Source organism: Oncorhynchus gorbuscha, linkage group LG14 (genome assembly GCF_021184085.1).
Source record: "Oncorhynchus gorbuscha isolate QuinsamMale2020 ecotype Even-year linkage group LG14, OgorEven_v1.0, whole genome shotgun sequence".
NCBI classification, from domain to species: domain Eukaryota; kingdom Metazoa; phylum Chordata; class Actinopteri; order Salmoniformes; family Salmonidae; genus Oncorhynchus; species Oncorhynchus gorbuscha.
This window is the reverse complement of record NC_060186.1, coordinates 10,933,339-10,946,829: the sequence shown is the minus strand read 5'-3', so window position 1 is coordinate 10,946,829 and position 13,491 is coordinate 10,933,339. Positions and strand designations below refer to the sequence as shown.

Genomic DNA, 13,491 nt, shown 5'->3' with positions numbered 1-13,491 from the left:
GAAAATCATTGAAATATTTCCCGATGTATTTAACATATATTGTGATATAGACTTTACATACATACATATACATATATATATATATATATATATATATATATATATATATATATATATATATATATATATATATATATATATATATATTTTAAATACATTCCATAATATATTTTGGAATGCATTTCAACTGTGTTAAATAAAATACAAATTATTAATTATTTGGCCAATTTTTTATATTTAATGTATCCTTAAAAGGTATATAAAAATACATTTTAGATGTATTGTTATTTCGATATGATTATAATCAAAATACTATTGAGTAATAGGAGTTTGGATCAGTTAGACTTTAACTGGTATCATTCTCAATCAACAGCACTGTACTTCTGTCGACTACAACTGCGTTCGACAAAGTAACTTTCTGAAAACTCTCCCTCTTCTCAATTAATTTCCGTTCTGAATTTGCTGTGGGATCCTCTTAATGGTGGCACTTTAACAAGTTGTAGGAGGATAATCACGTCCGCTGCGGAGCAGATGGCTGCAGATGACCTTATAGGAAGCGTCGCCCCCTGTTGCAGCTGGTTCCGACCGGTTTCGACAGATTACAGCACACTGAATCAATAACGTGTCATTAACGCTGGATATTCCACAGCCCATGTACAATACTGATGTCAGACTAACACAGCCTATACAGACAGGCATGCGGGCACAAACACACACACACACACACACACACACACACACACACACACACACACACACACACACACACACACACACACACACACACACACACACACACACACACACACACACACACACACACACACACACACACACACACACACACAGCCTTGTGTTTCATAACAGAAGCTTGAGCCTAGACATACTATTAGACAGGCCTTTGATGCTGGTTTCAAAGTATTTATCAGAATGTTTGTTGAATGTCTGTTTTATCAATCCACGTTCTCATTTGAAATCAAATATCTCCTTGAAAAGATCTAATCTCTTTATGGAATGTATTTAGATTGCTGGAAAGTGCCTTTCTCAACGTCATTAGACAAAGCGAACGGACTGAGTATTGTCCAATCCATAGAGGAGGACCCACCCTGTGTTGCTGGTAGAGGAAGAGGAAGCTATGCACTGCATTACATGCTTAAAATACCCGTTTGAAGCATCAGCTCACATGCAGCCTCTTCTATCGGTGTCACACTATAGTTAAAGTAACTCCTTAATTTGAGACATTCATCAGGAGAACATCCTCAGTGGTCATTCGCCAGTATGAGTCATGGTCCCAGGTGGTAATATGCCACTCCACCATCCCCTTCCTTCCTTCCTTCTCATATTCCTCTCATCAATAATGAACTCACTCCATTTGCTCCCCTCCCCTAAGTGTGTTGTATGTCCCATTATGTCCCTCTTGAGCTCTTTTAATGGTGCCATTTTCGTCAACTTATTGAATGAGAAATGAGACTCGATGAATTTGAGACGCGATGAAAAAGGTCTCGGTCAACACCAGCCGTTTTATTCTATTCATTCAACCCAGAACCACTGTGGATTCACCATTATCACAGGGCACCGCTCTCAAAAACACAATTCACAAGCAGAGGCCATTGAAAATTGCTCTCTCCGGCAGGTCTAGTTCCTACCTCATTGTTTTTCATCAGTTTAAACTGGTTGTTGGCCCTATGAACCTGGCAGAGTATAAGGGCTTTTGGTACCATTAAGTTAGCCCCATCCCATCCCTGTGTCGAAGTTGGCTCCCCTGCCTGTTCGGGTGATGCTCGGAGGTCGTCGTCACCGGCCTACTAGCCGCCATCGATCCCTTTTTCGTTTTCTGTTTGTTTTGTCTTATTAGTTGCACCCGTGTCTATTTGTGTTTGCTTGATGTGCTTCCTTATTTAAAGCTAGTATACCCGCCCTTGTTTTATGCGGGATTATTCTTGTGTTATGTGTGTGTGGTATTAGGTGTGTTCGTGCTCTGGACCTGGTACCCTGTGTTTTGGGTTGGTCCATATTTTTCCGCGCCCTGTGTTGTGGGCATTACTTTTGGTGCCGTATTAAAGTGCACGTTTTCCTGTGGAACTCTGCTCTCTGCGCCTGATTCTTCCTCACACACCTAGTCCCGCGTGACACCCTGTTTCTACCATTAGGTTAGCCCCATCCCGCCCCATCCCTGTTTCTACCATTAGGTTAGCTCCATCCCACCCCATCCCTGTTTATACCATTAGGTTAGCCCCATCCCACCCCATCCCTGATTCTACCATTAGGTTAGCCCCATCCCACCCCATCCCTGTTTCTACCATTAGGTTAGCCCCATCCCACCACATCCCTGTTTCTACCATTAGGTTAGCCCCATCCCACCACATCCCTGTTTCCCCATCCCACCATTGTTTCTAGGTTAGCCCCATCCCACCACATCCCTGTTTCTACCATTAGGTTAGCCCCACCCCATCCCTGTTTCTACCATTAGGTTAGCCCCATCCCACCCCATCCCTGTTTCTACCACAAGGTTAGCCCCATCCCACCACATCCCTGTTTCTACCATTAGGTTAGCCCCATCCCACCCACATCCCTGTTTCTACCATTAGGTTAGCCCCATCCCACCCCATCCCTGTTTCTACCATTAGGTTAGCCCCATCCCCCATCATCCCTGTTTCTACCATTAGGTTAGCCCCATCCCACCATCATTAGGTTAGCCCCATCCCACCACATCCCTGTTTCTACCATTAGGTTAGCCCCATCCCACCACATCCCTGTTTCTACCATTAGGTTAGCCCCATCCCACCCCATCCCTGTTTCTACCATTAGGTTAGCCCCATCCCACCACATCCCTGTTTCTACCATTAGGTTAGCCCCATCCCACCCCATCCCTGTTTCTACCATTAGGTTAGCCCCATCCCACCACATCCCTGTTTCTACCATTAGGTTAGCCCCATCCCACCCCATCCCTGTTTCTACCATTAGGTTAGCCCCATCCCACCCCATCCCTGTTTCTACCATTAGGTTAGCCCCCCACCCCATCCCACCATTAGGTTAGCCCCATCCCACCCCATCCCTGTTTCTACCATTAGGTTAGCCCCATCCCACCATCCCTGTTTCTATTAGGTTAGCCCCATCCCACCCCATCCTGTTTCTACCATTAGGTTAGCCCCATCCCACCCCATCCCTGTTTCTATCCCCATGTTTCTACCATTAGGTTAGCCCCATCCCACCCCATCCCTGTTTCTACCATTAGGTTAGCCCCATCCCCCCATCCCTGTTTCTACCATTAGGTTAGCCCCATCCCACCCCATCCACCCCATCCCACCCCATCCCTGTTTCGACCATTAGGTTAGCCCCTCCCACCACATCCCTGTTTCTACCATTAGGTTAGCCCCATCCCCCCATCCCTGTTTCTACCATTAGGTTAGCCCCATCCCACCACATCCCTGTTTCTACCATTAGGTTAGCCCCATCCCACCCCATCCCTGTTTCTACCATTAGGTTAGCCCCATCCCACCACATCCCTGTTTCTACCATTAGGTTAGCCCCACCCCATCCCTGTTTCTACCATTAGGTTAGCCCCACCCCATCCCTGTTTCTACCATTAGGTTAGCCCCATCCCACCCCATCCCTGTTTCTACCATTGGGTTAGCCCCATCCCACCACATCCCTGTTTTTACCATCTGTTTTTACCATTAGGTTAGCCCCATCCCACCTCATCCCTCGTATGGCATGGGGCAGTCCCTAAGGTGTGTGTGTGTGTGTGTGTGTGTGTGTGTGTGTGTGTGTGTGTGTGTGTGTGTGTGTGTGTGTGTGTGTGTGTGTGTGTGTGTGTGTGTGTGTGTGTGTGTGTGTGTGTGTGTGTGTGTGTGTGTGAGCGTCTATCTGAAGAAACCAAATGAAATCCCCCGTTAACCCCGTTGTGTAATCCCTCTTTGACATATGGAACACCTACCTACCCGAGGCCCAGAGACCCGGCTGTTATTCGCTCTATCATCTCCCAGACACAAATACGTTGGCTGGGAGAAATTTACTGAGCAGAGAGCAATATTGTTGGGGAAACATCGCTAAAATGGAGCATATGGCAGAAAGGGAGAATAACTTATTTGTTTTCTTTCATTCTTGCAAATGTTCCATTTCTGCTATGTGTCTGAATGGAAATTGAGTTTGAACTTATTGCTGGGTTGAAAGGAATCTAAACTCCTCTACCTTGATGGAAGCCAAGAGTCCATTCCGAGTGGAGTGGAAATTATATAAATCAGCCACACAAACAGAGCCATGCTGACAGCTAACACTCTGGCCATTGCGGACAGGTAACTGCATGCATCTCGATCAGACTAGCACAGAGACGGGCTGGGCTGCCACTGTCTGGCAAGCTAGTCCTCTCCAGTGTCACACAGCACAGCAGAACAGCAACACACTGTTTAGATAGAACACATGAGATCCATCTCTTCTGTCTGGATCCATACTCCACAGTGGCCCTCATCCAATTCATCTTTTCAACATTAGGTCCAACAGAGACAGCAAGAGAACAAATGGAGTCAATGTCTAGACCAGTCTCTGGCCGTCTGCGTGATTGAACGTTTTGACCTAAAATGGATGGTCCAACTTCAGCATGTGGACGTCATGCCCCCCCACACCCCCATCTCATTTCTCTTATACACACACAACCAGACTGACTTCATACAAACACATTTGGAGCACCTCTGGGGCACTGGCAGAGACTGAGATCGAACAAAACCAAGAGGGGGAGGGGCCTAGGGAATGGAACCCATCAATACAGGTGAAAGTGATGGCAATCTGCTGACCCAATCATTGAGGAGTTCTCAGGGGGTAACTCTGTTCTTCACTACATGTCACCGTGGAGCGTCTAAAATCTATCAGCCTGGTGATTAAATGTCAGTGTCCTTCGGTGCTCTTTGGATCCATTTATTTTTTATCTATTAAGACGCTCAGAATCCGAAGACATCTGCTCTTCACTTCATAATTGCCTCCAGGACAATGGCCAAATGAGTATCTGGCTGACTACGTTAATCGCCAGCTACGGTGAGCTCCAAAAGTATTGGGGCAGTGACACATTTATGTTGTTGTGGCTCTGTACTTCAGCACTTTGGATTTGAAATGATACAATGACTATGATGTTAAAGTGCAGACTGTCAGCTTTCATTTGTGGGTATTTTCATCCATCTTGGATACACTGTTTAGAAATGACAACACTTTTTGTACATAGTTCCCCCATTTTAGGGGACCAAAAGTATTGGGACAAATTCACTTATATTTAAATAGTTAAGTATTTGTTCCCATATTCATAGCATGTAATGACTACATCAAGATTGCGACTCATTTGCTGTTTGTTTTGGATGTTTCAGATAATTTTGTGCCCAATAGAAATTAATGGTAAATAATGTATTGTGTCATTTTAGAGTCACTTGTATTGTAAATAAGAATAAAATATGTTTGTAAACACGTCTACATTAATATGGATGCAACCATGATTACGCATAATCCTGAATGAAATGTGAATAATGATGAGTGAGAAAGTTAGAAGCATAAATATCATACCCCCCCCCCCCCCCCAAAAAAAAAATGCTAACCTCCCCTGTTATTGTAATGGTAAGAGGTTGTCTTGGGATATGGTATTAGTGGTAATTTAACTTTCTCCCTCATCATTACTTTGGAGCACACTGTATGTGATTTGAGGGTCTGTTGGCTAGCAACCAGGCTGGATGTGTCACAGGCACCACTCCAATCCTGAAAAACCGCACACAATCTGACAGGTTGGCAAACATGTCAAAGACGAGGCCACTCAGTTCCATGTTGTTGGATGTTTCACTGGCTGGAAAACAAATAGGTTCACAATACAATATTTTCTTATCGGGATCAAGACCTCTCCAACGCAGTTTAAACGCCAACATTTTTTTATGGCCCTTATTCATTCAAAATGAAGTAATGAAAGAAATTATATTATGCCAATTTCATTTCAAAAGATTCTCAGCTGCATAAAAAAATCATGAGCTCTCGGCTGAGTATGAATATTTATGCGTCTGTGCCACTGCTTATAAAAGTAAAGAGAGGGCCTTTTCTAAGCCACCCAAGACAACCCTTATCAGCATGATGTTGAACTAAATATTCCTAACTGAATGTACCTCTGATACTGATCCAACTGAAGCCTTCTCTCTTGTACCCACTCAGACAGCAGACACCATGAATCCTGGTCTAGTGCTCCCAGTGAACCGATTCCTGATGCTTCTGACAGCTCCTGATGTGCTGCCCTTCTCCCCTGTTTCGAGGACCCAGAGCCTCGAAAGCCCTGGCTGTTTCAGATTGCAATTGGATGGAAGGAAAGTTCATTTAGCCCTGACAATTAATCTGCAGGAGCCAAACACCCTGTCTGGCTGTTGAAGTGTGACAGCGCTGGCGAAGCAGCAGCAACAGCCAGCCTGGACGGGTGCGATCTGTCTCTCAGCTCGACACTCTCACCCAGTCGCCATGCGCTTTTCCACCTACAGACACTTCACCTCAGAAACTCATGCATTTTTAATGGCTTATTTCAATGTGCAAGGATGCCATGTGTTTGTTCTTATTAATGGGTTTTCAATCATATGCATTAGAACTATAATTCTAAATGTTTTATTTGAGGGTCAATTTTGTAAACAAAAATGTATTTTGCAGTCAAACAAAGTTAAACAATAGCTTCCTGGAAGAAAAGAGGTTGTATTAATTAAATCCTCCAGTTCTTTGTTTTTTGGCATTCGAATATAAATTCTACTTCAGTCTTCTGGGATCGGGAGGATGATGTACCTACACTAAAATAATGACTAGAGCTGCAAGCACCGCAGGACTGGGTGTGAGAGGGAGAGGGGAGAGAGGCAGAGAGAGAGAGTGTGAGAGATAGACGAAAAGAGAGAGGGGCAGAAAGTGAGAGAGGGGGGGGCAGGTCTTGCAGTATTGTATCACTGCTTATAATTGAAATCTATACCCCGAGGTGACGAAAACCTCTGTTAGATATGTGATTTATATGTGTTCTATCTTCCAGACTTGTCTTGATCACACTCGAAGATTTCTCCCCCAAAATCTCAAAATAATCTGGTGAAATATTGAAAACAACTCATGTTTTGTTTGTGTGCTCTGATTATGAATCCTCTGTTTAGAACAAACTTCAGACATGTTTGTGCATTATTCTGTCCTATCACAATGTCATATCTCGCTCTTTCTCTTCTTTCAAAGTACATTGTAAGCATGACAAATCCAGTGATGAAGAAGAATTTTCCTTTCCACAGGTATCTACAGTGTTGTGTTCTCGGATTCAAGCTAGACTTAAATACATATATCTAATTACTGTGGAAGTCTGAACTGGAGCCATGTGGTAGAAATGCTTCTCTCTGTCATTCTAATAAGAAGATAATGGTTACACCTCCTACAGTGTACATTGTAACTAATGTACAGTATGCACCCTACACATCCCTATGTCATCTAGGAATGTCCTTGATTGGCCCATGTGACTACACCAGTCCCTTCATAGCAACAGAGGAAGTGAGCCATTCATAAGGAATAGGGTTAAAAGTGCTCCCAGTTGTCTGCTGCACGTCACACGGACACAGACAGACAGTAGCATTAAACCGTGGAGGAGGGAAACCTCTGTGTTTCTCTGAGCGAACTGTCGGTGATCTTGGCAGCAGACTGAACACTGAGATTAGTGCCAGTGAACACTGAACAGAGAGTTAAGGTGGATCAAGCCTGACTTGGGCTGCTACAGATGATGGAACCTTGGGCCCTCGGGAGCATTCCACAAGCTCTGTGTTTGGTTTGGTCAGTTTGCTCTTTCTTTGTCATTTTTGTCTGTTGCCACTGGGAGGCAGACAGAACAGTGACCTGTAAATGGTGTGATACACTCCTTTCCATGAAGTTTATATTGAGATCAATACCCCCAAAATAAAACACTTCTGTCTCACTCCAGCTGATCACTGGACATCAGTGATAGGAGAGAGGGGCCTGTAGTGGAAATCGATTGGCAAATAAATTACCACAGGCAGCATAGACCTCGCCAGAGGCCTGAGGAGAAAGAGGATGAATCTCCATTCCTTCTAAACTCCTTTGTGAGACAAATGTACAAAAAAACTATTTAGAAAATAATACTAATAAAGTTATAAGAATCCAAACCTAGCTAACGTTAATAATCAGATGGGGACGACATCAAGCGCTGGCGTTGTTTATGGCTTTTTTTCACTACTAGGGCATGCTGCTTCTTCAGCAGGCACTGAATTGGTTTTGATTGGCACAGGGCAGCAGGGTAGCCTAGTGGTTAGACTGTTGGACTAGTAACTGGAAGGTTGCGAGTTCAAACCCCTGAGCTGTCATTCTACCCCTGAACAGGCAGTTAACCCACAGTTCTTAGGCTGTCATTGAAAATAAGAATTTGTTCTTAACTGACTTGCCTGGTTAAATAAAGGTTAAACATAAACCCATTTTTAAAATTCTCCTCTCCCAGCCTCCTCTCTAAATCAATTGAGTGTATAAACAGATCAGTTTAGTGGGCTGGTGCCTCGCCGTTCACAGGTGCTCACTGTCAATCCAGCCAGTACAAAAGTCAATACAAATCCATAGCATTGACACACAGCAAGTGCCTCTGTAATCTGTAATCAGTCTTCCTGAACCAGCAGTTTGGGTTAGATTCAAGACCGGACTAGAGCAGATTCATGGTAATGGATACTGTAACATCAAACCATTACAATGGAAATTAACATTATTGGTGGATTGTGTTTGCATTCAGATGTCAGAGTTTAATTTGACCTACACTACTATTCAAAAGTGTGGGGTCACTTAGAAATGTGTCACGCCCTGATCTGTTTCACCTGTCCTTGCAATTGTCTCCATCTCCTCCATGTGTCGCTTATTTACCCCAGTGTATTTATCCCTGTGTTTCCGGTCTGTCTGTGCCAGTTCGTCTTGTATGTTTCCAAGTCAACCAGCCTTTTTCCCGTTCTCCTGCTTTTTACATTCTCCTTTTTCTAGTCCTCTCGGTTTTGACCCTGGCCTGTTTCTGGACTTTGTACCCGCCTGCCTGACCATTCTGCCTGCCTAGACCATTCTGCCTGCCTAGACCACGAGCCTGTCTGCCACTCTGTACCTCCTGTACTCTGATCTGGTTTTGACCTTTTTGCCTGTCCACAACCATTCTCTTGCCTACCCCTTTGGATTAATAAACATTGTAATACTCCAACCATCTGCCTCCTGTGTCTGCATTTGGGCCTTGCTTTGTGCCTTGATAGAAATGTCCTTGTTTTTGAAAGAAAAGCACATTTTTGGTCCATTAAAATAACCACAAATTGATCAGAAATACAGTGTAGACATTGTTAATGTTGTAAATGACTATTGTAGCTGAAAATTGCATATTTTTTTATGGAATATCTACATAGAGTACAGAGGCCCATTATCAGCAACCATCATTCCTGTGTTCCAATGGCACGTTGTTTTAGCTAATCAAAGTTTATCATTTTAAAAGGCAAATTTATCATTAGAAAACCATTTTGGAATTATGTTACTTTTGAAAACTTTTGAAAACTATTGTTTGGATGAAAGAAGAAGTCTTATTAAATAGTACCCACAAACAACAGTCTCAACGTCAACAGTGAAGAGGCGACTCCGGGATGCTGGCCTTCTAGGGAGAGTTTCAAAGAAAAATCCATATCTCAGACTGGCCAATAAAAATAAAAGATTAAGATGGGCAAAAGAACACAGACACTGGACAGAGGGACTCTGCCTGGAATGCCAGCATCCCGGAGTCCTCTTCATTGCTGACTTTGAGACTGGTGTTTTGAGGGTACTATTTAATGAAGCTGCCAGTTGAGGACTTGTGAGGCATCTGTTTCTCAAACCAGACACTTTAATGTACTTGTCCTCTTGCTCAGTTGTGCACTCCTCTTTCTATTCTGTTTAGAGCCAGTTTGCGCTGTTCTGTGAAGGGGAGTAGTACACAGCGTTGTACCAGATCTTCAGTTTCTTGGCAATTTCACGCATGGAATAGCCTTAATTTCTCAGAACAAGAATAGACTGATGCGTTTCAGAAGAAAGTCCTTTGTTTCTGGCCATTTTGAGCCTGTAATCGAACCCACAAATGCTGATGCTCCAGATACTCAACTAGTCTAAAGAATAACAGTTTTATTGCTTCTTTAATCAAAACAACAGTTTTCAGGTGTGCTAACATAATTGCAAAAGGGTTTTCTAATGATCAATTAGCCTTTTAAAATGATAAACTTGGATTAGCTAACACAACGTGCCATTGGAACACAGGAGTGATGGTTGTTGATAATGGGCCTCTGTACGCCTATGTAGATATTCCATTAAAAATCAGCCATTTCCAGCTACAATAGTCATTTACAACATTAACAATGTCTACACTGTATTTCTGATCAATTTGATGTTATTTTAATGGACAAAACTGTGATTTTCTTTCAAAAACAAGGACATTTCTAAGTGACTCAACTTTTGAACGGTGATGTATATTGTCACAGCAAAATATTCCTTCAGCAACAGGATTGGAAAGTTTAGTCAATATTGTTGCTTGATCGGTGGTTAAACTATTAGCTGGACAAAAAAAGTAGGATACAGGAAAAGTACAATACTGTTAATATAACCATGTGTTAGTGTGAGTTTTCAGTGAATTAATGGAAATCACAGAAGCTCATCTGCATATCCGGCGGCTGAGGAAAATTCTCAGCAACAGAAGAGTGATCAAATTAAGATCCTATCTCTGTAGTTGTGTTATCTATAGGTACATGTATGGAGGTGGATGTATAGCATCTGGTGAGTGATGTCATCACTGAGAACACCTCTGGTAGGACTAAGAAAAACAAAGGTTTTGAAACAACCTGGGACGTCAGAGTGAGTGACATAATCTCTAATCTAATGGCACTGCTTCCCAGCTAATCCCACATAATCCACTGTAATTACGGACACAAAAAAGGCAACTCTAAACACGGATTTTAACTTTGATCACAATATTCAGAGGTCATTTCGATTATTAATGAAAATCTATTCACAACTCAAATTTGAAGTGCGCTGGGTGTGCATTAATTTCCATGGCAATATGGAATATTGTAAAGATTACACATTATTGTACAATAGAACTAAATAAAGGCCGATTTAACTTTAATCCCCAGTTTGGTGAGAATGAAGTACCACAGAGTTGCTTTATTTCATTTCATTTGAAACTTCTCTCAGGGCTGAAATATACTGTAACTACTGTTATTAATATATCTAGTATTATTACTAGAGTTAATATCCGTGCAGGATACTGGAACTTGCCATCAAATTTCAGTGGGGTCACCCGTGGTCAAAGAGGGCGGCAATTTCGATTTCACTACGCCTTTCTTCCTCTGGTTTTCAATCTGCAGGTGTTGTTAGAATGATACACTGTTCGTGTTCAGTAACAGCTTTAATAAGTGATTTTTGCATACTGGGGGTCAGACGGGGCAATGTTCCAGACACATTGACATGTTTATTAGTCTGTTAGCATACAGATGAGGTCGTCTGGTGCTGGCAGTTCTGTGCTCTTCTCTAATGAGGTTGAGAGGAGGTCTGCTCTGGGCAGGGGAGTTCCACACCGCGTTGACCTTTACACCCCACACAAAAACCCATCACAAGGGTCTGTGTCTGACGGCAAACAACCATCCCACCATCCACCCAGCGGACGCCATACATCAATCACCCTGCAAGTGACGAGACTCTATCAGAGAGGGAGGTCACTATGTGTGTCAGAGACTAGCCTGGTGCCACATCTGTTTGTGCTGTGTAGCCTACTATGGTGGTTGTTGTGCCTGCTATGCTTGCAACACCTGGCATATCAACAACCATAGGAGTTGGCTATAGAGCACAAACAGATCTGGGACCAGGGCTAGGCAGAGACAGAGAGAGCAGTTGCAGCAGTCCTCTCTCTACAGGCACTGATAACCCACAGAGATTGCATCACTGTTGTCACGGTGATCATGTCACCTCCCTCTCTGCTCCACTGTCTGAGCAGCAGTCAACTGCATCTTTCAGAGCTGCCTCACAGCAATGAAACATCATCCTCCGATGTCCATAACTACAAATGGAATGCCACTTACCTGACACCTATAGGGCCTACTACTGTTTCTGTAAACCATTGCATATGTATATTTTACTCCTCCTCAATGGCATTGCATTAGAAATATAACAGCCTCCAATTCCTCTTGGCTAATGGACAGGTTTTTTTGTCACCTTGAATGGAGAAATGTATTCTGCATCTTTATGGGCCGCGTTGAAGACTCGTAAAATATACGATTCCGGCGATCGCTAGACTCAACAGTGCCATTATCCATAGTTTTGTGTTTCAAGTATGGTTATGGATAAAAAGGCTGCCAAACACTCAATAACGCATGACCTTCTCTGGGCACCATGGACACCAACAAAATAATTATCTCGCTTCGTTTCCCCCGTCTCTCCGCATCGGCTCATACATCATTGTTTCTCAAAATTGAAACCCGAGCATTAATTTGAGCCGCTGCAGGGCTGGCTCCCGCTTCCCCCCCTCCCCCCCAGATCAATGGTTGATTGCACTGCTACTATTTTAAACAACAACCCGCCTCTCCTATCTCTTCTCCTCTCAGGGCCAGTCCACTCCTCAAGTCCCAGCCCCAGTCGATACAGATGGCAGTCAGATTATGGCCGTCGTTTATCACGTTGCAGAGGGTAAAATAGGAGACTATCTTTGATAACAACCCTATTATAATGATGAAAGGGGACTTTGTTGTTTTATGAACAGTGCAGACACACGAATACACACCTGATGTGTAGGTACTTCGGCATCTTCCATCTGTGACAGTCACAGACTGGAGCCGTCACATGCTGGATGGTCGATGGTCTGTTATGAGCAAGAGAATGAGGGACTACAAACCAGGATTTAAGACTATAGCCCCAATTCTATTTTCTTGTCATTTTCCTCAAATACAATTATTACGAAGCCTTCTAACTTCCTCGAAAACTCAATTTATGTCCCTCTGAAAGGCACTGGGCGATAAAAAATAGACCTTATTAGTTTCTCTCCACTCTCTGCCATCTTCTCTTTAATGGACTGGTTCCTCGCTACTTTTATGGACACATTAAAACATGTCAACGACTAAAAATCATTAGGTCTTAGAGTTGACATTTACTGGCAGCAGTTCTGCAAGTCATTCAGAGACACATCCCCGGTCCCCCTCGGTAGAAATGTCAGATGAATAAGGTACAAAACTAGGGACATCATCCGCACGGTTGTTAAATGACACAATGAAGCGATGCATTCCCCTGCCGTAGCTTGGCAACGGGACCATGTCTGTCCAGCGTCCACCCACAGAGAAGGCGTAAGGGGATGGGCTGGTTGCCGTGAGTGACGGCATCCCGTTTCATTCATCAGCTCCACTTTGGCTCCTTGCATGACAAAGAGGATGTAGGCTACTGTACACTGATGACTGAAACTCTAAATGGACTTGAGCTATGAGTAACTGCCGGTTA

General features: G+C 43.4%; 1 protein-coding gene across 1 annotated transcript in view; it reads right to left on the bottom strand.

Annotated features, from left to right (window-relative positions):
* Positions 1-6,360, bottom strand: part of LOC123994432 (pleiotrophin-A-like) — a 62,932-nt gene extending 56,572 nt beyond the window's left edge. The window contains exon 1 of the mRNA XM_046296998.1: positions 6,129-6,360. The gene's annotated coding sequence lies outside the window, so the exon portion shown is untranslated. The remainder of the gene's footprint in view (positions 1-6,128) is intronic.
* Positions 6,361-13,491: the final 7,131 nt, after the last annotated feature.